Below are 17,046 nucleotides of genomic sequence, written 5' to 3' on the forward strand. Positions count from 1 at the left end.
TCATGTTATACATATGTTATATATAACACAGGACTACATAAACATGTTTATAATGGCTTTTTGTGACTGTTCTTTCAGTGAGTCAGGATTACAAGTTTTCAGGCCACACCATCAGAAGTTGCAAGGTACTTAGGATTCTTGATTCAGCCTGAGTAAGTTGTCATAACAATACAAGAAAGGCAACTGGACTGTCAAGCAGCAGCGTGGGGGTGAAAGTTTTACCATGGAGAAAACACAAATATTATTTTGCTCCCAGTTCTCCACCCCCACCCCCTGGAGCTGAGGACCGAACCCTAGGCCTTAGGCTTGCTAGACAAGTGAGTGTTTTACCACTGAGCAAAACCCCAACCCAGAAAGCACAAATATCAGTAATGTGACAAGTCACAGTCATGTTTTTAAAACATTTGGCAAATTATTTATCTCCTATGTAAAAGAGGGAAATTCCATTTGTTTTCATAGTTGTGAGGTTATTGGTGATTATGCAAGAATCTTTACCCAGTAGAACTTTGCCCCTTCCAGCCCTTCCTCCCCCACTTGTCCTGAGAGGCAAGATCTGAGTTTCCTTCCTTCTTCATCATACCTAAGTTCTTGGGTCATAAGAAGTCATTCCTTGCCCTGGAATGTGGTCATGAGTCACAAAGCTGAGAGGCTACCTCTGGCTGGGTGTGGTCATAAGGACTTTATGGTCACCTCTGTTTGTACTCTCTGTTGTTTTGGCTGTCATTTTTGGGTGTTTGTTCATTTTTGTGTGCCGGAGGTCAAACCCAGCCTCTCCCACCAAGCTGTATTATCCATCTCTCGTCAGCTTTCATAGTGAAGATAATAAAGATAACAGTTAAGACAGTTATCTGTTTAGGCTTACTTTCTCTTTGGAATTGTGCTTAAAATTAAAATACATTTTATAACTGGGCATGGTGGTAGTTGCCGGTCAATCCCAGCTATCTGGAAACAGAGATAGGCGGATCTCTGAGTTCTAGGCCAGACTGAATCCCAGGAGAGCCAAAGCGACACAGAGAAACCCTGTCTCAAAGCAAACAAACAAACAAACACATTTTATAAACATCAACATTCTTAAACCACTGCTTAGGATTTCCCTTCACCATCCAAAGCCACACCCAGCTCCTTCCTGTTGTGTATAAGTGTGTACAGTGGGGGCGGGTGGGAGGCGTATTCATGCCTGTGAGTACACTGTGCCTAATTCCTTAAAGGCCAGGTCTCTGACTGAGCCCAACGCTCTTGGTTTATTTTTTGTTTGTTTTTCAGATAGGATAGCAGCCAGCAATCCCCAGTGATTCTCCTGTCTCTGAACTCCACAGTGCTGGGGTTGGGGTTAGAGGTGTGAATAACACAGGTCATTCCTTGCATGTTAGGTGGTTGCTGGGATCTGAACTCGGATCCTCAAGGTGGCATGACAAGCACCCTTAAGCCCTGAACCAGCTGGTCAGTCCCATGCATTTCTCCCCAATACCAGGGATTGAGAGTGTCGGGCCTCGAATATGTTGGTCAAGGGTTCAAGCAGTGAGCTGGATCCCCTAACTCATTTCTTCTCATTCGAATCCTCCACTCCATTCATCTGCTGGGTTTCCCCTCCCAGCTTCATCCTTTCCTCCCTTCCTTACCATTCCCGCCTAAAACACATGAGCTCTGCTGATGGTTTCCTGTATCTGGGTCAAGTTGATCCACTTTCCTTCATCTTCACTGCCAGCCTCTGGAACATTATGGTTACCATTTCCTACCCTATGTTACCAATAATGGCCCTTCCTACAAAGAGGGTACAGTTACAACATCATCTACAAGTTCGTTTTGTTGTGTGTTTCTTCAGATGTTTGGTTTGGTTTGGTTTGGAGACAGGGTCTCACATTATGTAAACCTGGGTGGCTCAGAACTCCCTCTGTAGACCAGAGTGATCTTGAATTCACAGGGTTCCTCCTCCTGCTGCCTCCTGAGGGCTGGGATGAAAGGGTCTGCACCTTCATGCCTGGCCAGGCAATCTGTAGATGCCACTTGGGGGGGGGGTGGGAAGTGAGGGGGGGAGATAGTGCTGTGGGCTCAAGTGTGACAAACTTTGGGCAAGTCAGAACAGGAAAAGTGGGGTACCACTGAGGAAATGTGAAGTTTTAACAAAGTATATTGAAAAATTAGACTCGTGTGCCCCGGCAAAGGAATAAATATTTTAAAATTTACTGATTTGGGGTTAGCCGTTAAAGGCTAGGCTCAAAACCAGAGAGAGAGAGAGAGAGAGAGAGAGAGAGAGAGAGAGAGAGAGAGAGAGAGAGAGGAGAGACATCACTGATTAAAGATGCTGTTGGGAGATAAGTGAGCAGTTGTAGTTTTGCATATCTATAATCCCAGGACTTGAGAGGTAGGGGCATGGAAATTAGAAACCCAGGGCCAGCGTGAGCTTCCTAAGACCCTGTCTGAAAAAAAAGAGGTGGAAGGGAGGGAAGGAGAGAGGAGAGGGACAAGGAAGAGAAAAGAGGGGGAGGGGAGGGGGAGGAGGAAAAGAGGGAAGAAAACAGAACTGCTTACTTGATGCAATGTTTTCAGGTGTTTTGATTGATTGCTGTTTGCTTTGTTTGGGTGAGAGGCAGTCTTATTATGTAAACCAGCCTAACTTTAAACTCTCTAGAGCTCAAATTGGCCTGCAATGTGTAATCCTCCCGCTCTCCTTAGCTTCCTGCGTGCTAGAATCCCAGGCTTCCAAATTTCCACACCCAGGTTTCGAAGGGCAGAAAATTAAGTATTCACACTAAAATAGACTCTCTGAAAGAGTGGCACCTGTATTCGGAACAACGCTTTGTTTGAATACTTGTTTTGTTTCAAACAACATATTTTCTGCTGATAGCATATATTAAATCCTCGAGATTATAAACAGACCAGTTTATGCTTGGCATGGACATTGAGCAAAGAAAACAGAGAAGCCTATCTAATTTTTTTTGCCACTCATCACCACTGTCTCATCTCTGGCACTCCCAAATGGGGCATTCCATAATGCCTTGGGAACCAAATTCCAGGGCTGTCTGACAGGCTAAAACGTTTTTCTCTAACAAAATTTCCAATGTTTTTTTTTTTTTTTTTCTCTCTCTCACAAAGACCTGAAAGGTGATCCAAACCTATGCAAAATCAAGTGCCTGGCTTTTTGGTTTGGTTTGGTTTGGTTTGGTTTGGTTTGGTTTGGTTTGGTTTGGTTGTTGCTGTTTTGCTTTGTTTTGCTATAAATCCCCTCCATCAAGAACTAATTGAGAGAATTGAGAAAAGATCTGAGAACAAGGTAAGGAGACATTAAAACAAAATGAAAGCATGGGCTGAAGACATGGCTCAGCAGTTAAGAGTGCTGCCTGCAATTCCAGAGGACCTGGGTTCGAATCCCAGCACCCACATGATAGCTTGCAACCATCTATCTGTAACTCCAATTCCTGCAAATAAAATCTAACACCCTCTCTGGCCTTTACAGGCTCCAGGCATGCAAAAATGGTGCACAGACATACATGCAGGCAAAACATAAAATAATAATTTAAGAACTATTCTTGTAAAAGTTGAAAACTGACAGAAAAAGTCAAGGTGACAAGGCAAACAAAGCAAGAATGAGAGGCTTTACATTCCTCTGAAATCTCTTTATTTGCACATTTTATTATTAATTAATTAATTTGTTTATTTAGTGTGTGTGTGTGTATGTGTGTGAGAGAGAGTGAAAGAAAGAGACAGAGAGAGACACACAGAGAGACAGAGAGCCTGTGCACACATACTTATGAATACATGTGCATGTGGGTGCTTGCAGAAACCAAAAGAGGATGACAGATGCCCTGGTGCTGGAGTTACAGGTGGTTGTTAACCTCTCTATGTTAGTACTGGGAACCACGCTTAGATTGGTCCTCTGTGAGAACCTCAAGTAGCCCCTACCCTCTGAGTCATCTCCTCAACCCTGGCTGAAATCTCTTCTATTGTGATACAAACAACACTGCTTCCCTGGCCAGTTACAGGTCTTCCTCTGTGGTGGTTGCTATAGAAAAATCAAGACTCTGTCTTTGAGTGACTCTATCGGACACAACAGTAACGTCACAGCTATTTCATCCCACAATCTAAGATCACATGAGTGGTGGAGACTGCCTTTAATCCCAGCATTTGGGAGGCAAAGGCAGGCAAATTTCTATGAGTTCCAGACCATATTAGGGTTCAGGCCAGCTGGAGCTACAGAGTGAGAACTCATTTCAAGAAACAAACAAATGTAGCGACAATAAAAACCATACTCCTGGGACTGGAGAGATGACTCAGCAATGAAGGGCGCATATTGGTACTGCTCTTGCAGAGGACCTGAGTTACATTCACGGCACCCATGTTATACGGCATACAAGTGCCTAGTGCTTGCAACCCCAAAGGATCTGATGCCTCTGCCCTCCACAGGCACCTGAACACCATGTGCACATACCGTACACACACATATTCACACATATTCACACATGGACACACTCATACAAATACTTTTATTTATTTATTTATTTATTTATTTTTGGTTTTTTCGAGACAGAGTTTCTCTGTGTAGCCCTGGCTGTCCTAGAACTCACTTTTTAGACCAGGCTGGCCTCGAACTCAGAAATCCGCCCAGCATACAAATACTTTTAAAATAAATATATTTTAAGTCACTTGTCCTTTAAGGACATCCTGGGCCGGCCTCAAATACAAGGTCTTTCTAGTTTAACCTCCTAGGTATCAGAATGGCAAATGTATGGCATCATGCCCAGGCAGCCTAGAAAATTCCTAAAGCCATATGTAATTCGGAACTGGCACATTATATAGAGTTCTGGTTTGAATCTTAAATATGTCTCTACAGCTCACTTAAACCCTGAGTTCCTAGGATGAGACACTATCTGGAAGGCTGTGGCTACTTTGGAATGTAGGGCGTGGCTGACCATAGGGCGTGGCTGACCATAGGGCGTGGCTGACCGCAGGCCATGGCTGGCAATGTAAGTAGAAGCAAGCCTTTGGAGGTCGTGCCCACTCCTGTTTCCTGCACACGGCCATCCTGTCCTGCCTGCTGCCGAGCAAAGTCTGTCACACACTCTGGTTTTTTGTTTGTTTGTTTGTTTTGTGTTTTGTTTTGTTTTTTCAAGACAGGGTTTCTCTGTGTAGCCCTGGCTGTCCCGGAACTCACTCTGTAGACCAGGCTGGCCTCGAACTCAGAAATCCGCCTGCCTCTGCCTCCCAAGTGCTGGCATTAAAGGTGTGCGCCACCATCGCCCGGCCTGTCACACACTCTGATGCTGACAGTTCTATCATGCCTTCCCTGCTACTGAGAGCAAGGAATTTGATGGTCCCGTCTGGGTTCTTAATTTCATCAGTAAAGAATTTTAAAAAGGACATAGAAGGAATCCCAAGAACAATGTCATCAGAATTTAAGAGAGGAACAGCAGGGTGGGCAATCTGTAAATCTAGGAAGCTTGGAGGGTGTGGCATTGTGGGGAGGGAGAAAAGCAAGAATGTCTGCCTTTTGAGTTAGAGGTCAAATACTGGCTCATTCAGCTATAGAGGTCCAGTAGGTGTCGCTTGGCGGAAGGGGCAGAGGCTTCAGAAAAAACATGAGGGAGTTCAGAATTTCAGAGAAAGCATGCTTGGGCTTTTAGCCAGTGTTGTGTTTTGAATAGGTGTGGCTCCCACAGACTTGTGTGTTTGAAAGCTTGACCCCAAGAGGTGGGGGGTGGGCTGGGGTGTGGCACTATTAGGAGGTGTGACCTTGTTGGAGTAGGTGTGGCCTTGTTGGAGGAAGTGTGCCAATGTGGTGTGGGCTTTGAAGTCTCCTGTGCTCAAGCTCCTCTCAGTATGGAAGAGAGTCCCCTTCTGCTGCCTGTGGTTCAACATGTAGAAACCTCGGCTGCCTCTCCAGCAGCCTGTGCCCTGCCAAGCTTCCTGCCATGACAATAAAAGATGAAGTCTATGAAACTGTAAGACAGCCCCGATTAAATGTTTTCCTTTGTAAGAGTTGCTGTGGTCATGGTGTCTGTTCACAGCAATGAAACTCTAAATAAGACAGCCAATATCCAAGACAGAGATTTAAAAAAGAAAAAAGAAAAGAAAGAGCATGCTTAGTGCCAGGCTACAGGTTGGAGTTCAGAAGGTATCTGATGCTAAGCTTTTGTCTTCCAGAACAAGGGACTGTGGCAGGGACACATAGTTAGAAAGAGGATGGCTAGATAAATAAATGGATGGTTAGATAGATGAGAGATAGATGATAGATAGATAGATAGATAGATAGATAGAATAGAATAGAAAGATAGCTGATTGATAGATAGATGATATTCCGTATTTATTGAGAAAGAAAAAAAGTACCAAGAGTGAACATGATCTAGTGAGCTGAGGAAAAGCCCCCAAAAGTATTGAGATTGAGCCACCAGGTTTATATTCTGTATAGGAAGGATATTTACTTGCTTCTACTTTGGAAGGCACAGACTTTTTTTTTTTTTTTTAATATGTTCTGTTTATTCCATGATGTCCAAGTGAGGAAGGGGTTCTAGCTTTTCCTCTGCTAACTGGTTTCTTTTGGGTGTGACCCTGGATGTTTCAGTCCACAGTACCTACTGTCATTCCTAGTGTGGTGGAGTATGGCCCTCTGAAACCATGAGTCAAAATCAGCCTCTTTCCTGAAATTGTCTCTTCCGGATACTTTGGTCACAGTCACTCAAAAGGAATATGCTCAGAAATATGGGTTATTGGCAGGAAGCAAGATTCTAGTGGGCTGTTTACGGGTACCTACGAGGACCAAAAATGTGGGTAGCTAGAGCTGACTGCTATTTGTTGAAAGCAAAGATCCAAGGAAGTCCAACTCAATATAAATTAAAAAAAAAAAATAAGGTGGAAATGGTCTGTCCTATGGAAAGCCATGAAGCTATATGAGATGATCCTGCCATAAGAAGAAAGAAGAATGTGTGGAGACTGCTACTTTCATGGTCTTGCTATTTACCTTTTTACTTATAGTTTTTGGGAATGTAAAAAAAAAAAAAAAAACAGAGATTGTGGTATTTCTAAGTTATGCAAAAAAAAGACTTAAAGGCACAGCTGGAGAGCATCTACCACCCAAACTGGCTCATCAATCTTGTCTATTTTGTGAAGTTTATGAGAATGCCTGCTTGCTTCTCTGTTACTTAAGCATGCTTGTTGCTGGGAAGAAAAATTTTCCCATTCAATTAAAAATATCTAATACTGCTTCATTGCTTCCTTGAACTGCCTCAGTGTTTTGCTGCATGGGGCAGGAGTTCCACTTCTAATGAGGAGTCCAGAGGGAATTTTGGGTCCTTTCAGGCATCAGCCACCTGAGTGTATTGCTGCATGTGCATTCAGGAGCCCACAAGTCAGAAGAGGATGCTGGATGCTCTGGAATCAGAGTTATAGGCCATCATGAACCACGTCAGAAGTGCTGGGGACCAAAGAAAGTTTCTCTGCAAGAGTTCCTAGCTGCTGAGCCATCTCTCCGCCCTCTACCTTTTTGTTGTTGCTGAAGCAGGGTCTTTCACTGGCCTGGAAGCCAGTGCTGAATAACAGTAGGCTGGCTAGCCATCAAGCCCCAGGGATCTTCTGTCTCCTCAACATCAGCTTCACAAACAAGCACTAGGACTGCCTTTTCTCTTAGATGGGTTCTGGGGATCAAGCTATGTTCCTTGTGATTTCTGGGCAGGTACTTTACACAGTCACATTTCTAAAGCCCTGGATTAAGTGTAACATTCTGTTAAAAAAAATCATGTGTGATATCTCTTTTACTAATCATTTTTTAAAAGACTAAGAAATTTACTATAGACATGACTAGAGAATGCCCAGCCCTACCATTAACTTATTCGTGGCTTAGTCCATTCTGTTCTGTTCTTCATAGAGGAGTCCAGCTTTTGGATCACATGAAACTTGATTTCTCTATTAGTAACATTCACCCACTGCCCTGTACAAAGAGATGCTCCTGTCGTTGTTACTAAACAAAAGAACCCCAACTGTCCCTCCAGCTAAACCTCTATTATTTTGGAATCTCCTTCTAATGCGATTCAATTCCCCTCCTTTCCCATGAGGAGTGGAGTCTCATGGACTCTCCCAGAGATGTTCAAGGTTCTTTTATTCTCCTAGATCCTTCCTTTCCCATGACACACACAGACACACAGATACACACAGTCACAGAGACACACAGACACATACAGTCACATAGACACAGACTCACAAAGATACACAAGGATCCCTACATAGAGACACAGACACACATAGCCACACAGACACACGGATACACAGAGATATGCATCGATACATACAGAGAGGCGCAGACACACAGACACATACAGACTCACGGAGAGACGCAAACACACATACAGACACACAGAGAGACACAGAAACAGAGACACGCATGCACACACACACAGGCTCAATTATTGCAGCCTCTCTGAGAGTTCTTACACAACTCCAGATATTAATAAACAAGCCCTGTGACAAACTCATCCAAAGAGGTGGCTCAGAGGGACTCCCTCAAAGAGCTTCTCACATGAGGAGACACAGGAGGTTCTAGTTACAGGACAGTAGGTCAGAAGGGCCTCTTTAATTAACGCCTTGGTGGAGTTGGTGAGACAGTTCCCTGTTTAGGGATGTATATAACATTCACTGTTCCTATGGCTGGTGCTGGCCTGAAAAGCGTTTGAAATTAAAAAAAAAAAAATAGTTGCATGGGCAAGCAGGCACCAGATTTTCTTTTTACCATTTCTCTCTCAGTGAATGCAAGGAAAAAAAAATGTTTTAGTGGCGTGCCTGGGCCTAATTTGTTCTCACTGCTCATAAAAGGAACAACTAGGTGCTATCTACCCTCATCTAATGAATGTTCTCAAAAATCAGATGATGTTGATTCTAATAGCAAAGGGACACTTCACAAAGAACCCTTGTTCTGCAAATGAGGTCATCTGGACAGTCTACCCATTAAGAAAAAGCCTATTCTGCTTTCAGAGGTCACCTATTGGGGCAGGAAATCTTTCAGCCAGCGAACCAACATCTGGCCCGAAGTCTTCCAGGCTGAGATGCCAGTTTCCTGATCTAAATGGAACACACATGGGAGCGGGGAAAAAAAAGAGTCTGCGTTTGCCCAAGCATTCTTCACTGCAGCTAGATAAGGAGGAGCCTTCTGAAAAAGAGCTGTGCTTTGTTTATCAGCACAAACAGGACCTGCACTTCTTTCTGTAGCAACTCCCAAGAGCAAAGGCACAAGCTAATCACTTGCTAGTAAGTCCATAAATAAGCTTGCTTTAGCTGATCATTTATACTGATTCATTCCAGACTGGGCAAGAATTCGCTTTTTCTTTCTTTCTTTCTTTCTTTTTTTTTTTTCTTTTTTAATTTGTTTGCTCAGTTTGGGCGAGGCCGACTGAACTCAGGGCCTCAGGCCTGCTAACCACAGGTCCTATCATGGAGCTAAATCCTAAATCCTAAGGGTGACTTTTGTACTTCAAGGGGCTAACTCAGAGCAACAGGATCAAACTGGAAGGAAACAGCCTAGAAGATGTTTGCTGTATTTGAAACAAAATGGGCCAGCCTAGGCTCACTAGTTGAGTAGCTTTTCCCCAGTGGTGGCGCTGTTGTAAGACATGGTGGAAATGTTAGGAATTGGGGCTTAGCTGGAAATAAGACACTCGGTATGTGCCTTTGAAGAGGATTATACCCGGTCGGGGTTCCTTCACCCCACCACTCTACCATGAGGTGAGTGGGCTCTGACACGCTACACTGCCATCTGCCATAGGTTCATTTTAAATAAAAGATAGCGATGAAGTTTTAAAGACAAATGTTTAAGAATATTAAAGATGGAAGTTGGTTAAATTAGTCAGTGGATAGAGATGTTTGCCACCAATTCCGATGACCTGAGTTTTGTCTCCAGGCCCCACATGGTACAAGCAGAGAATCAACTCCAGTCAGCTGTCTACTGACCCCCACATCCATTCCACAGAACGTATGTGTATGTGCAGGCACACAGACATAGACACACAGGGACAGGTTAATAAATATTTTGAAAAAATAATAAAGATTGGAGTACATTTATAAACTAGACAAAAAAAAAAAAAACCCTCAAGCTTCTGCAGTCGGAGACATTGAGATTTAAGAGAGAGCTCTGTTAAAAATGATGCCTCAGAGATGAGGACTGTGATGATGACGATGTTGGTGATGATAGTGATGATGATGGTGATGATGTGATGATGATGATGAAGATGATGGTAATTTTCATTTGTGAGGAATGACAGGCATAACTCCCCTTTTTGGAGCTCAACTATTCAGCAGTGCTAACTTCTTTTTCTTTTCAACATTAGTACATGGGCCACAGTGATAGGAATGGCCTCCATAGGCTCATGCGTCTGAATGTTTATCATTAGAGAGTGGTGCTATTGGATAGGGATTGGGAGGAGTGGCCCTGCTAGGGGAAGTGCATCGCTGGGGGATGGGCTTTCAGGTTTCAAAAGCCCAAGCCAAGCCCAGTGCCTCTCTTTCTCTGTCTATGGACGAGGATGCTAGCTGACAACTATCACTTCAGTACCATGTCTGCCTGAATGTCACCATGCTTCCAGCCATGATGATAACAGACCAAACCTCTGGAATGGTAAGCCGGGCCCCAATTAAATGCTTTCCTTTGTAAGAGTTGCCATGACCCGGTGTCTCTTCACAACAACAGAACAGGGACTAAAGCCACCTCCTTGGCAGCAGAATTTTCCCAGAGGATCTAGGTTCAGAAGGTCTTGTCAGGTCTTGGATCTAAAGTGACATCACCTTCCACACCCTTCTTCCCCTTTACCCCAAACTCAGAATGGCCTTCAGAGAAATGTCCAAGGTTTTTTTGATTCCCAGCATTCTGTAATCCACATGTGGATGCCAAGAGAGTGGAAATGACTTCAGGCCCCAAACAGAAGGGAGGCCCTGATTTTGTTTTTGCTTTTTGAAGACAGAGTCTCATGTAGCCCCAGCTAGCCTTGTAGTCATGGATGGCTCTGAACTACCAACCTTCCTGCCTCTACCTCCCAAATGACGAGATTATAGATACGTGCCACATTCAGCTTTAAGTGGAGACCTTGAAAAACTGGGAACCAAAGAAATACCTTTTCTACTTAGTGGCAGTTACATATATTCTATATAGTAAAATTGTTAGTCCATTTAAAATATGAAGGCATTGTGTCCTTCCTCCCTCTCCACCTCCCTCCCTTCTTCCCGTCCTCCCTCCATTCCTTTTATATCTACAGTGCTATAAGTCCTTAGTATAAACTAGAGAAGAACTCAACCACTGAGCGACATGTCCAGTCCTGAAATGTACACCTCAACGATGACACTAAAAGCATCCCAAAGTTTCCTACCCAGAAACCAAACAATTCCTTCAAAAGGCTGCCAATGGAATGTGACTGATGTAAGGAAAATTGTAACTTGTTTATTGCTACAAGATTCAAAATCTTGGCAGTATGTTGGAAAAACTACATGAGGTTCATATGCATTGACCCAGCATTCAGAATCACGGTCATTTATCCATGTAAATTGTGGGAGCAAAAGCTCTGCCCAGAGGTTTATTATTGAATTGTATGTGACATCGAGGATTTGGAAAGAAACATCCCACTTTATAGCTGAAGAATGGTTGAATCGATGATGATACAGTGTCTGGAAAGCTTAATGTGTATAGATTAAGATGTTAGTGGAAACACATGCTACGAGCATGCTAATGAGCCTCTGTGGGGAAACCTTCCTCAGACACAGAGTGCACGTGAGCACACACAGGTGAGGTGAGTTCACAAACATCCTACGCCAGTGTTTGCAACTGTGTGGTAGGAGATTGGGATTTTTTTTTTTTTTTTGAATGAACGAGAGACTATCAGATAGAACATGTTAACATATGAAGATGGTGGAAGTTTGGATTAAATTATCTTTGAAAAGCCATCTGTGCAGTTACTATGCTTACTTAATAACAAACACTGTAACTGTTAGCAACTAATACTTGCCCAGCATTTACTGTATGTGGGCACTCCCTTAGATGTTAAATATTTTGAGTTCTATTTTAAAATTTATTTTGGGGGACAGGGTCTCTTGTAGCCCTGGATGAGTTCAAATTCACTATGTAGCTGAGGCTGACCTTGAACTCCAGATCCTCCAGGGATGATTCTAACACAGGGCTGCTATTTTTTCCACCTTTAGATTTAAGTATTTTATGGAGGCAAATCTAACTGCTAGCAGACCCAGAGGAAAGAGAAGGAAGAAGAGAGAGAAGGAAAGAGGGAGGGAGACAGACAGGGAGGGAAAGCAATGAAGGCAAGCAATCGGGCAAGCAGGCTAGTTCAGTAAATGGATGTGGCAGAAACTGAGGCTCATTAACAGGTGCTTTAGACCACAAGGTTCCCAGTGTGTGACATAGTCAGTATGTCTCAGAACTTAAGTCTGAGTGAGATGCTTACACTCCCTGTGCAAACACTTGCTAGAACAGGAATGACCTGGTTCCAGAAACTGAGGGATCAAGGGAAAGTTTCTCTTGAAACAGCCACAGAAAGTGTACCCTTTTACCCCTTTGTGAGTATTCCTCGGTGCCTCCCCGTTAGAGAATGGAATGTGTTGTAGAAAGGTCTATGTAATAGAGCAGCATTTGCAAAAAGGCCATGGCAAATAGCTCACAAATGGAAAACGAACCCATCCAACAACAGCAAGCCTAAACCATTGAGTCCTTAACCCTGTAAGTCTTCACGCATGGCCTCAGAGTTCAGCAACAATGGCAGATATTCAGAGCCACCTCTTTGGATCCACCCATGGAGTTTCACTCTCTTGGTTTTTCCGATGATTAACTTTCTTGGTTTTTAGGTCTGATGATTAACATGGTGTCATGGGCAACCAAGAACTCCTTTTTGGACCAGGTTTTCTGATTGCCTAGGTCTGTAGATGCCATTGGGATCACCATGTCTGCATCCAAGACAACGATTTAGCCTCTGGACAGCAACAGCAGCAAATTCCCACTAAAATTTCTTGGATACAGAGTCTACCTTCTTTACTGTTCATCTCTAGGTTTTTCCACTAAGAAGTACTATTTTTTTTTTTTTTTGAACTATCCACCATTTCCCCTGACTCCATCTCTTTCTGGCTGACTCAGAATACACTGCAAACTTAGCCAGTTCTGTGTCTGATCAAAACCGTATTCCTGGAGACCCAAGTGGCAGCATTTTGAAACATCTCCATTCTTCGGTTTCATTAGCCTTTACTGCAAAAACATTCTTATTTGCTCTTGTGTGTACATACCGATTAGAGATACAGACCTGGTGCCGTGATTCTGTAACTCCTGACTGTGTGGGGGACTGAGGATCTCAGTAAAGCAGTCATACATTCTACCTGCGTCCTCTCAACAGAAGGAGCCAGGTTTCACTCAGAGATACTTATAATCTATGGTAGAAAACCATCAAAAACTCTCAGGAGCTGGTCATGCCAAATACCATCCACTCTTTTGATCTGCACACTAAGATTCCTCGCTTTTCGTGCTAAGAGAAGAAAAAAAATATATAAGAGTCTGAATGCACACTGCCCATTATTTCCTGAGAGCTTTCTGCTAATCACAAAATTCATTCTGGGCAAATTAATCTGGGCACCATGCCTTGACATGGGCAGGGACAGAGGGTCACTCAACGTCAATAACACCATGACTTATATCATCTGTGCTGCGTACCCACTTTATTTGTTCTTGGCGTGAATACATGAACTTTTATTTCTGCTATTATCCTCATATCCTGTCTAGACTGAAAACAACCTCTGAGCGACTCCCTTCATGTTCAGTGAATTGAAAATCCAAGAGGTCAGCCAGCCCAATGCTGCCCCTGCTAAGACTCTGGTGGGTCCCTCAGACTTTCTCACTGAGACTTCCAGGAACCAAGGAGAAGACATGGAAGCTACATCCAACTGCTTTCAAGACCCAGATACAACCCAAGCTTCGGAAGGAAACATCTGACTCCGACAAGACATTCGGACAAGTAATGGACGATTTAGGTAAAAGGAATGTTTGGACCTTGTGTTGATTCTGGTTTGAAAACCTCCGTGTTTCAAGACATGAGTGGACAGAGGGAGTATTGTGTCCCTAGAGCTGAGAGGAGGAGCACCCACTGGGCCACATCACAAGGGTTCAGAAATCGTAAGATGGCCAGGATCCTGCTGGCAGGCTGTGTTGAGTTTTGAGATTTTTGCCAGGGAGAAACACTGACTTAAAAAGGTAAGAAAACCTTTTGACTCTTTCTTCTTACTCCTCCAGACATCATCACCACTGTGCCTTTAGTTCAAGAGGAGTGACAAGAAGAAGAAGGTTGGCCAGAATATACATCCTTGTCTTAAGCCCTAGGTGTTTATGGGAGATATTATAGGTCTTTCTTAGGGTCCTAGAGATCAAACCCAGAGTCCCAGGGTTCAAATTAATGTGAAACTGATCAAATAGTAAAATTATTTTCATCAGGAAAAAATGCTGCCTTCAAAGAAATTTACCTACACTCTAAGAAAGGGACTGAGAGTAGGGGCTTTGGTTTCAACCACACCAAGTTCGCCTCCTGGTAAGTTGGTCTCTGAAGTTTATTTTCTTCGTGATAAAAGGGGGTTAGCAAACAAGCTGATGCCACAGTATCCATGTGAGGGGTTAGTAAAGTCAAGTGCAAATATTGCATACATGGCCCACAGTAAATAATCAATAAAACTATACTACCTTTATTTGTTTGTTTGTTTGTTTACTTACTCACTCACTTATTGAGGGTCTTCCTCTATAGCTCAGGCTGGCCTGGAACTCATTATGTAGCTAAGGCTGACCCCAACCTCAAATAGCAGCCTCTCCCCACCCCCTTAACCCACCCCCTCCTCCCAAGAGCTAAGATTACAGACTGGCATTGCCACCCTAAGAGGCACATCTACTTTTGAAAACGTATCTCACAGAAAAGCTCTTAATGTAAATATCTAGCTCCAGGTACAAAGCACGATTCCATAGACAGTCACAGTGGTCACTGTAACTCTCAGTTGCTATCAATGATAAATAGTAGTCCCGAGAAAGTTTGCAGATCTCTGGCTGATTCAAAAAGCAATTTAGAGAGTAAGGATGTAGCCTACAGGCGATAACTTCTCTAGGTTCATGCCTGAACCCCTAGTTTTGATCCAAGACCCTAAAAAAGAAATCATATACACTATTTCCCCATGAAGATCCTTGGTACTTAAGAAAAGTTTGTTCTATGCCTCCTGCCCACCCAGAGCTCTCTGCTCTTTCCTGTCTCTCCTTTTGAACTGAAAACATGACGATGATGCTAGCTGCAGGGAAGAGAAGGGATATAGAAAGCCCATCATGTTCCAAACTTGTGTTCGAGGAACTCAAATGAAAACATATGCCCCTTTGATTATGGGAAATGACCGTGAATGTCTGAGAACTAACCCTCAGACATCAGGCACAAGGTAGTGTGCTCGGCACGTTCATTCCTCACTACCATATAAATTGTTTTCAAATCTGATCAAATAGAATATGATTCATAATTGGGATTTGTTTTCTTCCAAGGAGCTGAATGAATGGAAGAAACCCAATAGAATTTCAAAGTCCGTTCCTAAATTCACCAGGTGGGTTTTTTTTTCTTCTTTTGTTCCTAAATTCACCAGGTGTTTTTTTTTTTTTTTTCTTTTGTTTTGTGACAAGCGTGCAGGGTCGCCTTGGGTGATGAGTGAGGGGCAGTGTGGCTGTCGCCTTGGCATTGCATGTGCTTACTCCTAGGGCATGCCGACGCATCTCCTCACATATGGCTCTATAAAAAAAAGGTTGCACAAACCACAGCTGCTAAGGGGCAGGACGGCTTGTCTGCACATTTTCTTCTGGTTGGAATTGTTGGTAGCCTGAATGGATTTCTGGGGCCGCTTCCCAGTCTTCCTTGCTTCCTATTTTGAGAAGCCCAAGCTGTTTCTGGTACAAATTTAATGCAACCTGAATTGCTCATTGCTCGTAAAACTCTGGAGAGGAAAACACTGGGCTCATGTTAAGGCAATGTGCAGGGGGACAAGGTTTCCTTGATGAATTTTCCAGAACTTAGAGCCTTCAAGAAGACAAGGAAAGAGCAAGTCAAGGGAGACACACCACCCGGGCAAGTCTTTGACTTGGAGTTAACAATACATTCTAGGCAGAATTATAGGCTTTCTGATCTCTGCCAAGAGCAGGTAGCAACTTTGAACTCCATGAATCACTGTACAACACATACACAGACAGACAGACAGACACACACACACACACACACAGAGCAACATGTGACAGTCACCAAGGTCCTCATCAGTTAGAAATATAAAAATGATACCCCATCTGCTGAGCAAATGTCACCAAGCTCCTGCCACCTGTTGAGGAGTTGTAGGGTGGTGGAGAAGGGCTACTCCTAACACAGGTTTGTATTTTTATGCAAACAAAGAGTCGTTCCATTCAGTGTCCTGTTCCTGCCACCTCCCTCTGCTCTGCTTGGTACCCAGAAGATCACAAGCTGTGTTTGGATTACAGGGCTTTCAGAATTGTGTGGTAGACCTAGCTAGGGGCACAGCGGACAGTTTGGGGTTTCTGAGTCACCTTCCATCTGCATTCACAACCAACCTAACCTAGAGGACCACTACTCTGAGCACTCACACATTTTCAGGGGTGAATCCTGAGACACCAGAGTGGGCAAAGAGAGGATTTTGAAAGCTTTTCCCCAAAGATCTAGACAGGAGGAGATCATGTCAGCTTCCAGAGATCTCCGTCATGCGGTCCGCTAACATAGTTTCCGACTCACAACCTCTCAGCCCAGCTTTGGTTTGGCTCCATTGTCTCTCCTTCCTCTGACATTAACTCCCATGGCTTTGAAATTACTCTGTAGCCAAGGATGACCTTTGAACTTCTGATCTTCCTATCTCCACCTTTTGAGGGCTGGGATTACAGACATGTGCACCTGGTTATGTGGTTTATGTGATCTTAAAGCCAGATCTCTGGGTTCTCTCCGTCCCCCTTAGTTTGGTATTAGCTTTGGGGTTTAGAGGTGTGTGCATGTGCTCGCTCACGTTGATATCATTTGATGCATC

The sequence above is a fragment of the Arvicanthis niloticus genome, chromosome 28 (assembly GCF_011762505.2).
Source record: "Arvicanthis niloticus isolate mArvNil1 chromosome 28, mArvNil1.pat.X, whole genome shotgun sequence".
In the NCBI taxonomy this organism is placed as follows: Eukaryota; Metazoa; Chordata; class Mammalia; order Rodentia; family Muridae; genus Arvicanthis; species Arvicanthis niloticus.